We start from the raw sequence: 16,900 nt of genomic DNA on the forward strand, positions 1-16,900 counted from the left end.
ACAATCCCACCTTAAGAAACAGGAAACATTTCGAGTAAACAACCTGACCCTGCACCTAAAGCAATTAGAGAAAGAAGAACAAAAAACCCCCAAAGTTAGCAGAAGGAAAGAAATCATAAAGATCAGATCAGAAATAAATGAAAAAGAAATGAAGGAAACGATAGCAAAGATCAACCAAACTGAAAGCTGGTTCTTTGAGAAGATAAACAAAATTGACAAACCATTAGCCAGACTCCTCAAGAAAAGAAGGGAGAAGACTCAAATCAATAGAATTAGAAATGAAAAAGGAGAAGTAACAACTGCCACAGCAGAAATACAAAAGATCATGAGAGATTACTATAAGCAACTCTATGCCAATAAAATGGACAACCTGGAAGAAATGGACAAATTCTTAGAAATGCACAACCTGCCAAGACTGAATCAGGAAGAAATAGAAAATATGAATAGACCAATCACAAGCACTGAAATTGAAACTGTGATTAAAAATCTTCCATCAAAGAAAAGCCCAGGACCAGATGGCTTCACAGGCGAATTCTATCAAACATTTAGAGAAGAGCTAACACCCATCCTTCTCAAACTCTTCCAAACAATATCAGAGGAAGGAACACTCCCAAACACATTCTATGAGGCCACCATCACCTTGATACCAAAACCAGGCAAGGATGTCACAAAGAAAGAAAACTACAGGCCAATATCACTGATGAACATAGATGCAAAAATCCTCAACAAAATACTAGCAGACAGAATCCAACAGCACATTAAAAGGATCATACACCATGATCAAGTGGGGTTTATTCCAGGAATGCAAGGATTCTTCAATATACGCAAATCAATCAATGTGATACACCATATTAACAAATTGAAGGAGAAAAACCATATGATCATCTCAATAGATGCAGAGAAAGCTTTCGACAAAATTCAACACCCATTTATGATAAAAACCCTCCAGAAAGTAGGCATAGAGGGATCTTTCCTCAACATAATAAAGGCCATATATGACAAACCCACAGCCAACATTGTCCTCAATGGTGAAAAACTGAAACCATTTCCACTAAGATCAGGAACAAGACAAGGCTGCCCACTCTCACCACTCTTATTCAACATAGTTTTGGAAGTTTTAGCCACAGCAATCAGAGAAGAAAAGGCAATAAAAGGAATCCAAATTGGAAAAGAAGAAGTAAAGCTGTCACTGTTTGCAGATGACATGATACTATACATAGAGAATCCTAAAGATGCTACCGAAAAACTACTAGAGATAATCAATGAATTTGGTAAAGTAGGAGGATACAAAATGAATGTACAGAAATCTCTGGCATTCCTGTACACTAATGATGAAAAATCTGAAAATGAAATCAAGAAAACACTCCCATTTACCATCACAACAAAAAGAATAAAATATCTAGGAATAAACCTACCTAAAGAGACAAAAGACCTGTATGCAGAAAATTATAAGACACTGATGAAAGAAATTAAAGATGATACAAATAGATGGAGAGATATACCATGCTCCTGGATTGGAAGAATCAATATTGTGAAAATGACTCTACTACCCAAAGCAATCTACAGATTCAATGCAATCCCTATCGAGCTACCACTGGCATTTTTCACAGAACTAGAAAAAAAAATTTCAAAATTTGTTTGGAAAAACAAAAGGCCCCGAATAGCCAAAGCAATGTTGAGAACGAAAAACGGAGCTGGAGGAATCAGGCTCCCTAACTTCAGACTATACTAAAAAGCTACAGTAATTAAGACAGTGTGGTACTGGCATAAAAACAGAAAGATAGATCAGTGGATTAGGATAGAAAGCCCAGAGATAAACCCACGCACATATGGCCAACTTATCTTTGATAAAGGAGGCAGGAATGTACAGTGGAGAAAGGACAGCCTCTTCAATAAGTGGTGCTGGGAAAACTGGACAGAGACATGTAAAAGTTTGAGATTAGATCATTCCCTAACACCATACACAAAAATAAGCTCAAAATGGATTAAAGACTTAAATGTAAGGCCAGAAACTATCAAACTCTTAGAGGAAAACATAGGTAGAACACTCTATGACATAAATCACAGAAAGATCCTTTTGGACCCACCTCCTGGAGAAATGGAAATAAAAACAAAATAAACAAATGGGACCTAATGAAACTTCAAATCTTTTACACAGCAAAGGAAACCATAAACAAGACCAAAAGACAACCCTCAGAATGGGAGAAAATATTTGCAAATGAAGCAACTGACAAAGGATTAATCTCCAAAATTTATAAACAGCTCATGCAGCTCAATAGCAAAAAAAACAAACAATCCAATCCAAAAATGGGCAGAAGACTTAAATAGGCATTTCTCCAAAGAAGATATACAGACTGCCAACAAACACATGAAAGAATGCTCAACATCATTAATCATTAGAGAAATGCAAATCAAAACTACAATGAGATATCATCTCACACCAGTCAGAATGGCCATCATCAAGAAATCTAGAAACAATAAATGCTGGAGAGGGTGTGGAAAAAAGGTAACACTCTTGCACTGCTGGTGGGAATGTGAATTGGTACAGCCACTATGGAGAACAGTATGGAGGTTCCTTAAAAAACTAAAAATAGAACTACCATATGACCCAGCAATCCCACTACTAGGCATATACCCTGAGAAAACCATAATTCAAAAAGAGACATGTACCAAAATGTTCATTGCAGCTCTATTCACAATAGCCCGGAGCTGGAAACAACCTAAGTGTCCATCATCGGATGAATGGATAAAGAAGATGTGGCACATATATACAATGGAATATTACTCAGCCATAAAAAGAAATGAAACTGAGCTATTTGTAATGAGGTGGATAGACCTAGAGTCTGTCATACAGAGTGAAGTAAGTGAGAAAGAGAAAGACAAATACCGTATGCTAACACATATATACGGAATTTAAAAAAAAAAATGTCATGAAGAACCTAGGGGTAAAACGGGAATAAAGACACAGACCTACTTGAGAATGGACTTGAGGATATGGGGAGGGGGAAGGGTAAGCTGTGACAAAGCAAAAGAGAGGCATGGACATATATACACTGCCAAACATAAGGTAGATAGATAGTGGGAAGCAGCCGCAGAGCACAGGGAGATCAGCTCGGTGCTTTGTGACCGCCCGGAGGGGTGGGATGGGGAGGGTGGGAAGGAGGGAGATGCATGAGGGAAGGGATGTGGGAACAGATGTATATGTATGACTGATTCACTTTGTTATAAAGCAGAAACTAATTTAAAAAAATAAAAAATAAATAAAAATAAAAATAAAAAGAGTTCTTTCCCTTCAAGATTTCTTCATTTTTAACTCAAATTTATCTATGGTCACACAAAATTTCACCACAAAAAAATGAATAGTGGGTAACATTCACAAGACATATAGTCTAATTATCAAGTGCACAAAGAATTCTAGTCCTATTAGTATTATGAAAAATATTCATTTCTTAGCTTAAGATAATTATAGATGTTGTAAAAGGAAAGTAGTAATTTGACTAGGCCTTCACTATGAAATGTGAAATATTAAAAAACAAAAGAAGCTCATGGAATTACTTATGCATTGCTATTTAGTGATGGATTTTAATTACTTGGATGTAGATGAAATACATGTTTAAGTTTGATAAGTACAGGTATATTTATAAACCATAGACCTATAAACTCATAAATACAAATGCAAAAGAAATATGAAAGGAAGAATAAAAAGGAAACATGGTTATTGACAACTAATTCTGTACCAGACACTGTGCTAAGCACTTTTGTATATTTCATTTAATCCTCCAAGCAACCCCAGTTGGAAGTTGATTAATTCTCAGTTTTGAGATGAGTAAAATGAAGCTCAGAGACTTTACTACTACTGTACATAATTTATAGTAGTAATTGGTAGAATCGGGACTTAAACTCACCTAGATCTGTGGGAGACAAAAATTTATATTTCTTTTGCTTAACCATGATGGATCCCAAAACTCAGTGCCATACACATAGGTACATAGGTCTTCATTGGTTGAAAGCATGAGAAGCCATGATTAGCTCATTTAAATTAATCATGTTCACATGCAACTTATTTTGTTAACTGGAGAACTAAAATTAGATTGGCTTAAGAATGAAATATTAACGTGAGGGAAGAGATATGGGAACATATGTATATGTATAACGGATTCACTTTGTTATAAGCAGAAACTAACACACCATTGTAAAACAATTATACTCCAATAAAGATGTAAAAAAAAGAATGAAATATTAATCCATTGATGGGTAAAGTAGCCAACTTGAAATTTCTGGGAATCAGATTACCTGTGTCCTAGTTTTACCTCTGGCATTACCTAATTGGCTGACCTTATTAAAGTAATTTTGCCTCATGTAGATTCTGTTTTCTGACAATTACAATGAAAGGAATTGAGATATATCAACATTAAAAAAAATCTGGCACTAGAATTTTTTTTATTAAAATTAAAGGTACATGAAATTCTAATATATAACATAGATGAAAGTAGAGTTGTTGTTTCTCGAAGTTCGAGTTCCAAAGCTCTACCTTATCAGAATTTTCCTCACAACTCCTTCAGGTAGTCCCTGTGGCAAGTCCATAAAGTTTCAAAACCGCTGTACTAGATTGAATCTAAAGTTACTTCCAGTTTGAATATCTTATGATTTCATAATACTTGATTTAATGATTCAACAAATAAGTCAACCTGATAATGGTAGAATTGCCAGGCCTTATAGCTGTAATTTCTATGAAATATGAATTCAAAAGGACATACTTTTCAAACAGGCGGTTGCATATCTTTATGTATCTTTATTTAAAAAAAATTTATTGAACTACTAATACACAAAATGTTCTATGATATATGCCTAAGTTACAATGGTAAATAAAAGCAGGTATGTTTCCTATCATAAATTTTTATGATCTAGTGAAAGATCCAGATATTATGCAAATAATTGAAATATCCAGCAGATGATCATAACAAATTTTAATTTGTGGGGGAATTGTTTCCTTCAGGTTTATTGAGATATATAATTGACATATAGCACTGTATAAGTTTAAGGTGATGATGTAATGGCTTGACATATATACTGTGAAATAATTACGACAATAAGTTTGTCTAATGTCTCACGTAGATAGAAAAAAAAGGGTGTTTTCCTTGTGATGAAAACTTTTAGGATTTACTCTCCTTAGCAACTTTCAAATACAACATACAGCAATGTTAACTATAGTCATCAAGTTGTACATTACATCACCAGTATTTTATTTTTATTTTATAACTGGAAGTTTGTACCTTTTGACTAAATTTTAATAGATGTTACATAAAAAAAATGGTATATGGAGCCAGGATATCAAATAAGGGGGTGAAATTGACTCATTGAAAGATATGGAAGTATTTTCTTGAGAAAATGACACCTGACTTGAAAGGTATAATATGAATAGGAGGTGAAGAATGAAGGAAGACAGAGAGGTCCTGCAAGGGAGGGAGCAAAGTGAATACAAGAGAATGAAAGGGCACCAGAGAGGTTGGAGTGCAGAAAATGAATAAGTGTGAGATAAGATGTGAGTGAAGAGGTATGCAAGGACCAAACTATTTAGAGTAATGTAGGCCATTTTAAGGAATTTTACATTTATCCAGTGAGATGTGGAATCTGGTGAAGGGGTTTAGAGTGAATGGACTAGAGAGAAATCAACATCTTATAAAATAATTAAAACTAAACTATCTCAGAAATTAAATTTTTATACTCTATAATAAACGTAAGTAAGTTTTGTGGGCTTCCAGTAAATGAGTGGGAGCTGAATGAAGGCAGTCCAGAGAAAGTACATAAGAAGAGTTTTTCAGTGTGGTAAACTTGATCTTTCACTACTATCAGAATACTGTGAGGAAGAAGCCCCAAGGGTTTGATCTGGAAGCCAGGCTGAAATAAATAAGGCATCATCAGCTGAAGTCAGGTACATCAGGTTCTCTGAATACCATTACACCTTCCTCTTAGGGATGTGTATCTCTCAGACTTTGCCCTATTCCAATCTGACTCAGAATCTTCCAGCTCCTCCTATAACTCTTGACAGTTTTCCTGTGCTCCTGTAGTCCTTGAAACTGAATTTGCTCTCCTATAGTTTTTGGTTTTATTTTTTAACACCTTTATTGGAGTATAATTGCTTTACAATGGTGTGTCAGTTTCTGCTTTATAACAAAGTGAGTCAGTTATACACATACATATGTTCCCATATCTCTTCCCTCTTGCATCTCCCTCCCTCCCAACCTCCCTATCCCACCCCTCTAGGTGGTCACAAACCACCGAGCTGATCTCCCTGTGCTGTGCAGCTGCTTCCCACTAGCTATCTATTTTACATTTGGTAGTGTATATATGTCCATGCCACTCTCTCACTTTCTCACAGCTTACCCTTCCCCCTCCCCAACTCAATCTAAAAATGGGCAGAAGACCTAAATAGACATTTCTCCAAAGAACATATACAGATTGCCAACAAACACATGAAAGAATGTTCAACATCATTAATCATTAGAGAAATGCAATCAAACTACAATGAGGGCTTCCCTGGTGGCGCAGTGGTTGAGAGTCCGCTGCCGATGCAGGGGATACGGGTTCGTGCCCTACTCTGGGAAGATCCTACATGCTGTGGAGCAGCTGGACCCGTGAGCCATGGCCGCTGAGCCTGTGTGTCCGGAGCCTGTGCTCTGCAATGGGAGAGGCCACAACAGTGAGAGGCCCGTGTACAACAAAAAATAATAAATAAATAAATGTGGAGGAAACAAGTGAAAGAGGACCCTTAAAACAAAAAAAAACTACAATGAGATATCATCTCACACCGGTCAGAATGGCCATCATCAAAAAATCTAGAAACAATAAATGCTGGAGAGGGTGTGGAGAAAAGGGAACAGTCTAGCACTGTTAGTGGGAACGTAAATTGATACAGCCACGATGGAGAACAGTATGGAGGTTCCTTAAAAAACTACAAATAGAATTACCATATGACCCAGCTATCCCACTATTGGGCATATACCCTGAGAAAACCATAATTCAAAAAGAGTCATGTACCATAATGTTCATTGCGGCTCTATTTACAATAGCCAGGACATGGAAGCAACCTAAGTGTCCATCAACAGATGAATGGATAAAGAAGATGTGGCACATATATACAATGGAATATTACTCAGCAATAAAAAGAAACAAAATTGAGTTCTTTGTAGTGAGGTGGATGGACTTAGAGTCTGTCATACAGAGTGAAGTAAGCCAGAAAGAGAAAAGCAAATACCATATGCTAACACATATATATGGAATCTCCTATAGTTTTAACATCACTGTAGTTTTACTGCATTTGAAGTCACTTATGAACAGAACATTTTGAAACTTTGTGTATTCTATAAAACACATTTTTTTAAAAAAAGATCTTTATTGGAGTACAGTTGCTTCACAACACTGTGCTAGTTTCTGTTGTACACCAAAATGAATCTGCAATATGTATATATATATGTCCCCCTATCCCCTTCCCTTTGAGCCTCCCTCCCACCCTCTCTATCCCACCCCTCTAGGTTATCGCAAAGCATCAAGCTGATCTCCCTGTGTTATGCTACTGCATCCCACTAGCTAACTATTTTACATTCGATAGCACATATTATTTTAATTCCATGCCATATACAGTGTATTAATTTGTCAAAGCTGCTGTAACAAAGTACAACAGACTGTGTGGCTTAAACAACAGAAATTTGTTGCCTCATAGTTCTGTATGCCAGAAGTCTAAAATCAAGGTGTCTCCTAAATTGGTTCCTTCTGAGGGCTGTGAAGAAAGGATAAGTTCTAAGCTTCTTTCCTTGGCTTATAGATGGCCATTTTCTCCCTGTGTCTCTTTACATCACCTTCCCTCTTTAAGTATCTATGTTTGTGACCAAATTTCTCCTTTCTAAAAGGACACCAGTCATATTGAATTAGGGCCCATCCCGATGACCTCATCTTAACTAATTACATCTGCAAAGACTGTTTCCAAATAAGGTCACATTCTGAGGAACTGGGTGTTAAGAGTTCAACTTATAAATGGGGGGAGGGCATGATTCAATTGATAATATATAGGAAGCAACTTTATGTACTTTTTTAATAAAAATGTATTTTTATAAGAAATATTTATGTTTCAAAATCAGTTAAAAGTTCTAGTATCATAAACCATCATGTTCCCTGATTTCTTTTAACTGAGGACCCTCATAAGAAATTCAAGATGAATGAAATACAGAGAACTGTAAGTACTCTTGCACATTATAACTTTTCAGGTAACATGTGTATCTGTAGTAAAGACAGAAGAACTTAGTTCACACAGCAAATGGTTATAGTTGCAAAAAAAGACATAAACTAACCCCAAATTGGTTTATTTACTAATTGAGGACATTAGTAAAATTTTATTATTTTATGAAAAGTATTTAGAATGCCTTATCATCCATAAAATTATTTGCTTGTAAATATGCAACCATCTTCCCTTATTTTATTTCTTTATGTTCTACATATTATTATTATTTTTTTAGTTTCTTAGGTACTTAGTATTTTTGTTTATGTTGTAAATATGATTTTTCTATCATATTTTATAACTTTTTATTGTTAGTTTGAGAAAGATTATTGATTTTTGTATATTAATGCTTTATCTAGTCAATCGGCTAAAATCCCTTTAAATCACTTTCTACGGTTATTAATCTTAAGTTTTCTAAGCACAAATCTCTATATATCTGCATTCATATCCTTTGTCAGAATATATGTCTTGCTCTCCAAAAAGGAAAGAAAAGCAGATATCCAAGACTTATACCGTTTTCTCTGTTTCCTACCTATTGTATGTTGGTTAATGTACAGAACAATGATAAATAATTTGTTATTATGCACATTCCTGTCTTTTTAATTTTAATAGTAAGAAATGCCTTATAATATGATTAGTACTATTTACTGTTTTGTCTTTTTATTTAGAGGGATCCTAACTTATGTATTCCTAGCAAATCACATTAATGTATATTAATACTTCCACTGTTTTTAATAGCCTTCAGTTATTTGACTAACCAGTATTCATATGGCTACTGAATCAAGGTGATGTGGTGCGGGGGCAAGAACAGACAAGGTCATTGCTATATAGTAGAACCCAGTCAATGTATATTCATAGTCAACAAAGGTGCTAAAAGTATTCAGTGAAGGAAAGGGCAGCCTTTCCAAAAATTGAGATGGAATCAATTAATAATAATGTGTGAAAAAATAAACCTAGTGCCTTTCTCCACATCATATAAAAAAAAATCAAAGGATCCTATTGCTAAACCTAAAAGCTAAAACTATTACTCTTCTAAAGGAATCACAGGCACACATTTTTGCCACCTTGAGGTAGGCCAAAATTCCTTATATAGGACACAAAAAAGCAATAACAATTAAGGAAAGTTGATAAGTTGTAATCATCAAAAGTATCTGTTAAGAAAATAAAAAGGTAAGTTGCAAATAGATTTGTTACAGAATGTATGTGTTTATGTGTATGTGTGTGTTATGCCTGTGCACAGAGAGAAATTTTTGAAACTCAAAGTTTTAAAAAAGTAAACGAGTAAAAATGGGAAAAATAATTGAAAAGACACAGACAATATATGAATGTTTAATAAACAGAGGAAAAATTATGATCAACATCTTTAATTATTGGGGAAATAAAAATTAAATCTACAATAAAATATAAGTACCCACCTATCAGAATAGCTAAAACAAACAAACAAAAACAGAATGACATAACAAATGCTTGTAGGGATATGGAGCAACTGAATTCTCACATATCACTGGTGGAAATGTAAAATGTTTCAGCCATTTTGGGAAAACAGATTTGCAGCAAGATAAAAATTTGAAAACATACACCCAGCATATTATATGGCAATTCCATTTCTATTAACTTACTCTGGAGAAATAAAAATGCATGCTTACCAAAAACTTATAAAACATTTTTAAAAACTGTATTTACTATAGAAAACCATTTAAAATAGCTCAAATGCTTATATAAAGGAGAATGGAATGACAAATTGTGGTATTTTTATACAAAGAACTATTACTCAACAGAAACAACAAAAGAATAAACTACTAATATGTGAAACAACATAGATAAATCTATAGACATTAGGCTGGACAAAAGAAGCTGGGCACAAAATAGTACATGTTGTATTATTCCATCTATATAAAGTTCTAGAATAGGCAAACTGGTTGAGGGTGATGAAATCAGAACAGTGTTATCCAATGAGTGGTGAGGATTGGCTAAAAGGATTTATTGAAATGTTTGATATCTTCAGGGGGTTCTGCTGGTTAAATGGATGTATACATTTGCAAAAACTCACCAATTTATATGGGTAAAATTTGCTTATTTGACAGTATATATATTTAATCTCAATAAAAATAAAATAGATGAATGTTTTAAGTAAAAAAGAGAGAGAGAGAGATAATGGCTTGAGCATGATACATAAAAATGAATAGATATTTAGTAGAATTCTAAGATGAAGAACTTACTTTTAAAAGGTACCCAAAAAAGAATATTCACAGAGGAACAATACTAGACTAACCATCATATAAAACTTCAGACTGATTGTCAGACTCTTTATCATAAACAAGAGGTGCCAGAAGATAATGGAGTAATATCTCAATTCAGAGGAAAATGATTGCTAACTCATATTTGGTATCTAGAAAAAGTAACATTCAATAGGGAGGTGTACTAAGTACATTCTCACATCCCAGTGAAAAAATATTGAAGAATGAATTCCAGTGAGAAGAAAGATAAACTAGAAAGAAAGAATGGGTTCAAAAGGCAAAGTTAACCAAAGAAAATTCTAAGAGAATTTGGTAAAATGCAATAATAGTGATTGTAAATATACATACTGAAACACACACTGAGGCATGCATGCATACATATCCATTCTTTTGTCAAAGAGAAAAAACAAAGTGGGATTAAATAATATAGAAGAGCATGAAAGATGGGAGGTAAAAAGAAAGTTCAAGTGTTCCCCAATTCCTTACCAAGTTCAAAGAATATTAAAATACTGATCAAATGGAGACGTTTTTAAGAAAAAGAGCAGTTAGTTAAATATACCTGTATACCTGTTATATATTCAGAATTTAACTTAACAAGGCAATCTACAGATTGAATGTAATCACTATCAATCTACCATAGGCAATTTTCACAGAACTAGAACAAATAATTTAAAAATTTTTGTGAAAACACAGAAGGTTCCTAATAGACAAAATAATCTTGAGAAAGAACAGAGTTGAGGGAGTCATGCTCATGAAAACTCATGGCTTGGTATGCCTTTGGCCTGGCTTGGATAACATTCTCATCACTGCACCAATCACAGCAAGCAGAGGATGGAAAATGGGATTGGCTAAACGTGTATCATAAACCCATCTTCTAGGTGGGTAGAACCTGGGTCAGACTTCTGAAACTGGCCTGGAGGAAAAGCTGAGGTGCTGGACTTGGACATGAGGACAGATCCTGGCTTAGTGAAAGCAGCAGATTCCACATCATTGGCTGCCCACTGAACAGCACGGAATCTGGGCACTGGGTCCCTCCCAGGGACAGTGCAGCCAGGGTGAAGTCAGGGTCATGGGTCAGGGATCAGGGGTGGCGCCGCCCTCCCCTTGGGCTCTGGGGCAGCTCAGTGCTGGGAGAGGGAAGAGACGCTGAGCCAGAGATGCTGAGCTGGAAGTCCTTCCAGATTCTTCAGAGCAGTTTTCTAAATATTGGAAGCATGTTGTTGGCTCTTCAGGATTCACCAGGGCTTTGGCTTCTGGACAAGCCTGACCAAGTCTACACAGACAGGAGGTTGGTCTCCTCAGGACATACTGGGGCTTCAGCTTCTGGAAAACATTGGACCTCGTCCACATAGACAGGAGCACAGTGTCTTCATGACCTGCTGGGAGGTGCCGCCTTGGTAGTAAAAGGTGAAGAAAAAGTGGGGAGAAGCATCCTGTATGTGGCTGACTGCTGAGGGGAGTCCATTTTCGGAGGAGCCAGCAGAGGATGGGCTTGATGTGGAAAACAATAAATTTCAGGTAGTTTTGTGTGTGGTGTAGTTAGTTTCCAGTCTTTCTTTGGTTTGTGGTATTGAGTTTCCTTGGCATCATTTATTGAGGGGACTTTCCCTAGTGTATGTCCTTGGCAGCTTTGTCATAAATTAGCTGACCACTTACACATGGGTTTATTTCTGGGTTTTCTGTTCTGTTCTTCTGGTGCATGTGCCTGTTTTTGTGCCACTTCCACACTGTTTTGGTTCCTGTGGATTCCTAGCATAGTTTGAAGTTAGGGAGCTTTTTAGTTCAGCTGTGCTCTCCTTTCTTATGATTGTTTTGGCTATTTGGGGTCCTTTTTGTTCTGCACACATGATAGGATTGTTTGTTCTGCTTCTGTGAAAAATGCCATTTTAAATGTGTTAGAGATTGAATTGAATGTGTACACTGCTTTGGCTGGATGAACGTTTTAACAATATTCTTGATCACAGAATATTTTTCTATTTATTTGCTTTTTCTTCAGTTTCTTTATTAGTGTCTTACAGTTTTCATTGTGCAGGTCTTTCACATCATTGGTTAAATTTATACCTAGGTATTTTGTTCTTTTTGATGCAATTGTAAATGGGGTTATTTTCTTACTGTTACTTCTTTATTAGTGTATAGATACTCAACTGATTTTTGTGTATTGCTTTTGAATTATGCAACTTTACTAAATTCATGTATTACTTGTACCTTTTGGTGGTTTGATGTGGAAAATTATAACTCGAAATCCCATTGTTTCTACTATATCCCAGGTCATCCACAACACCCAAGACACATTAACTACTAATATAATCTTCCCACAGTACTGTTACTGAGTCCAAGCTCACTCTGCTTTCCGCACGACAGGCCAATAAATTGGGAGATGAGGTGTTGAAGCAAGGAATAGTAACTTTATTTGGAAAGCCAGCAGACCAAGAAGATTGCGGACTAGTGTCCCCAAAAAACCATCTTATCAGGGTCTGGATGCCAGTTTACTTTATAGAACAGAGAGGGGGAGGAGGTCAGGAAGTAAAGTAAAAAGGCCATTAGTTTTGCAAAATATCTCCTGGCTTGGCCAACATCGGGGAGGGATGCATTAATTTCTTCTTCTCTGTAGCCATTCACAGGTGGGCAGGGTCAAATTGTCTCCCTTTGAGCTGAACAAGGGCACTTTAGTTTTACATTCAGGCAGAGGGGCAGGGTTCCCTGAGGCAGGCCATTATGTATGATTATAATAACAAAAGCAACGGAAAGCAAAGGTTAAAGTAAAAGAAACAGATCCAACACGGAGTCAGATTTTGCTCTTCCCTCTTACAGTACCTCTTAATAATATGTGGATTCCTACAAGAGCAATTAGCTTAACCATTTTGGGTGAACTGAATCAGGGTAGGGCTTGGTCCCTATCATGAAGTTTCATGTCTTATCTACTTTTCTGACATGGTATTGACATGTTTGTTTTGCAAAGTTATTTACTTTCTAATAATTTCAAACTACAGAAAATTTGCAGTAGCAGTACAATGTACTCTTTACTTGCAAGTTCAGATGTCCCATTCACCACTGATTTACCACATATGCCAATTTAAATGACAACTTCCATTGCGTTTTACTCTAAAAAGTGACACTCTCCCAGGGAACACCCACATAACCCTCAAATGAGAAATCACTGTGGTTTTCACATTCTAATCAAATTCCACAGGCCCACTTCCACTTTCACCACCTGCCCCAAAGCATGAAAATGTGTTTTTCAATTCTGATACAGTTTACTTTCTCTGGAAGTGTTCTCGAGACTTTCCCTCATTTTCACAACCTTGATGGATTTAAAGCACAAGATGAGTATGATCTGTGTGTCCTTTTCTGTATGTATGGCTACTTTCTGTCAGGATGTTTTCAATGTTCATGCATGTTATAACATGTATCAGTACTTTATTTACATTTTCCTTTGTGATTAAATCCATTGAACATAACATTTACCATTTAAACCATTTAAACTATATAGTTCTATGACATTCACTACATTTACATTTTTGTACAAATATCCTCACTATCCATCTCCCGTACTTTTTCATTTTTTCCAAGTGAAACTGCATCCATTAAACACTAACTCTCTTTAACCCTTGTCAACCACATTCTACTTTCTGTGTCTGAACTTCACTTCTCTGGATACCTCATAGAAGTGGAATCATATGTTAATATTCATCCTTTTGTGACTGGGTTATTTCACTTAGCATAATGATTTTAAGGCTCAGACATGTTGTAGCATGTGTCTGAATTTCCTTAGTTTTTAAGGATGAAAATATATTCTTTTGTGTATATATCACATTTTGTTTATTAATTCATCTATCTGTGGACCATAGACACTTTTGTTGCTTCCAAAAGTGTTGGTCAGTGTCAGTAATGCTGCTATGAATACATGTATACAAATATCTCTTTCACTCCCTGCTTTCAAACCTTTTGTGTGTCTACCCTGAAGTGGAATTGATGGATCATATGTTAATTTATTTTTAAGTTTTTGATGAACTGCCATACTCTTTTCCACAGTGGATGTACCATTTTACTCTTTCTATATGTGGCAGAGCAATATGGAACTTTATAGATCTACCCTCTTTTGCTGATCCATTCATCCACTGATGGATATTCAAATTGTTTCTACCATTGGGCCAATGTCAACAATGCTGCTATGAATATTCATGTACAAGTTTTTGTTTGAATACCCATTTTCAATTATTTGTGGCATATATCTAGGCGTGGAGTTCTTGAGACAAACTCTAATTGTATTTTGCCTTATACCCATTTTCAATTATTTGTGGCATATATCTAGGCGTGGAGTTCTTGAGACAAACTCTAATTGTATTTTGCCTTTTTGAGGAAATTTCAAACTATCGTACATATTGTCTGCACCATTTTACATTTCCACAAGTGATGTGTAAGGTTTCCAATTTCTAAAAAAAATAAAAAGCAGATGTCAACTCTATCATTCTTCTCATATGAAGTTCATCAAATCACACTTACAACAGCACTTCAAAATAGAGGCATAGTGGGTTTCCCTGGTGGCGCAGTGGTTGAGAGTCTGCCTGCTGATGCAGGGGAAACAGGTTCGTGTCCCAGTCCGGGAAGATCCCATGTGCTGAAGAGCAGCTGGGACTGTGAGCCAAGGCTGCTAAGCCTGCGCGTCCGGGGCCTGTGCTCTGCAACGGGAGAGGCCACAACAGTGAGAGGCCGGTGTATGGCAAAAAAATAAATAAATAAATAAATAAAAAATAGAGGCATATTTTAGAATGTTTTTCTATTTCATTTTTAGATTCAATTCACTGTCAGGCTCTACAATTAAAATTATTAAGTTATTTATGAATATACTCCTTTGTTGAATTCCATTAACAAAAAGATTCTAACTTTTGAATATGTTAAAATTGAATTTATTTTTGAGATGACAATTGCCCTGCCTATTACATGTATAGACAGATCTTGATATTTGAAAATATTAAGATATCAATTATAATATTTCATTACTTCTGCTTTTTCTTGGTCCAGAATACATCTGCACAAAAGCAAGTCAGTAATTTAGCCCATGATATTCTTTACTGAGATATTAAATTAGTCTTGGCTTTTATTGAAGTAATTATTTTTAAAAAATCACAGTAGTCAAATATACATTCCATGTGGCACTTTAAGGAAGTTCTTAAGTGATTATTTTTGAGCTGGGTAATTTTAAGCTAGTTTGTATCATCTCCAAAATATCCAAGTGACATGTTTTCACATCCATAGTTTAATTACTGTATTTTGCAGACCTGTTGATAAAGCTCACAGGAATTCTAATTAGCTGTGATTCTGCCTTGCTTTCCCTGTTGTATAATCAGCTTGTAAGCTCCAGTACTATGACTTGCTCAGTCAAGGATCAACACGGCTGTTGGCCTCTTGGCTTACATCCAACCTGAAAAATCTGCCAAATTTTTAAACTAAAGTCTGCTTACTAACCTTTATCTTCTTGTTTTCTAAATCAAATCTTAGCATGAAAAAGTCTAAATTTTCTCTAAAAGAGAACAAATCTTTCTAGTAGTAGGTTTAAAGGCATTATTTTATATTGCCCTTTAAATTTCAGTTAATGATTTAAAATATAATTTCTAGATGCAAGCAGTAAATAAATAAAGTTACAATTTCTCAAGGTTTTGGTAATGAAATTAGGCAAAGGGAATCATTTTTAGTACTAAGTGTGATGCACATTTTTAGTCACTCTTCAACTACAAATCTTGATTTCATTTTAACAACTTTGAATTTTGATAAGGTCTCAAATGAAATAGAGACATATGTGGCAAACAAAATTTATCTTGTTAAAGGAGCCTTTAAGTTGCTAGCAACCCTTAAACTCAAATAATAATGCAAATGAGGGGGGAAAGTACAATTTCTCATAATATATTTTAAATTCTAATTTTTTATACATTTAAACATAGATGAAGACCTTTCCTTAGATACATAAATAATGACAAACAACATCATCAGACCATGATTTCTTCTACCTGGGGACTGTGTTCCTTAAGGGACTATTAACTTTTACATTCCTATGCAATCTCAAACTCTGATAGATCTTGGCACAGGTAGCACATCCATAATTTTATTAATAAAATTACTAATTAAATTTAACAATTTTCTCTTACTTATATTTTAACTTCCAGCTTTAACCAGACACTTTAAGACCAAGGTACAGAAATCATATTTTATTCTTAAAATATATGAGCTTCTTTAACGTTATTATATTATTTGTTGTTAATACCAGGAGTCCATAAACAATATCAAACTGTCGGTCTAGATTGGTCAGGGTAGTTAAATTTCAGATGAATTATTTATATTTCAATCTAATCAATCTTCAAGCAGAGTCCAAATAGATGAATTGATTGATTAAAAT

The sequence above is a fragment of the Mesoplodon mirus genome (genome assembly GCF_964341445.2).
Source record: "Mesoplodon mirus genome assembly, chromosome: X".
Taxonomy (NCBI): Eukaryota; Metazoa; Chordata; class Mammalia; order Artiodactyla; family Ziphiidae; genus Mesoplodon; species Mesoplodon mirus.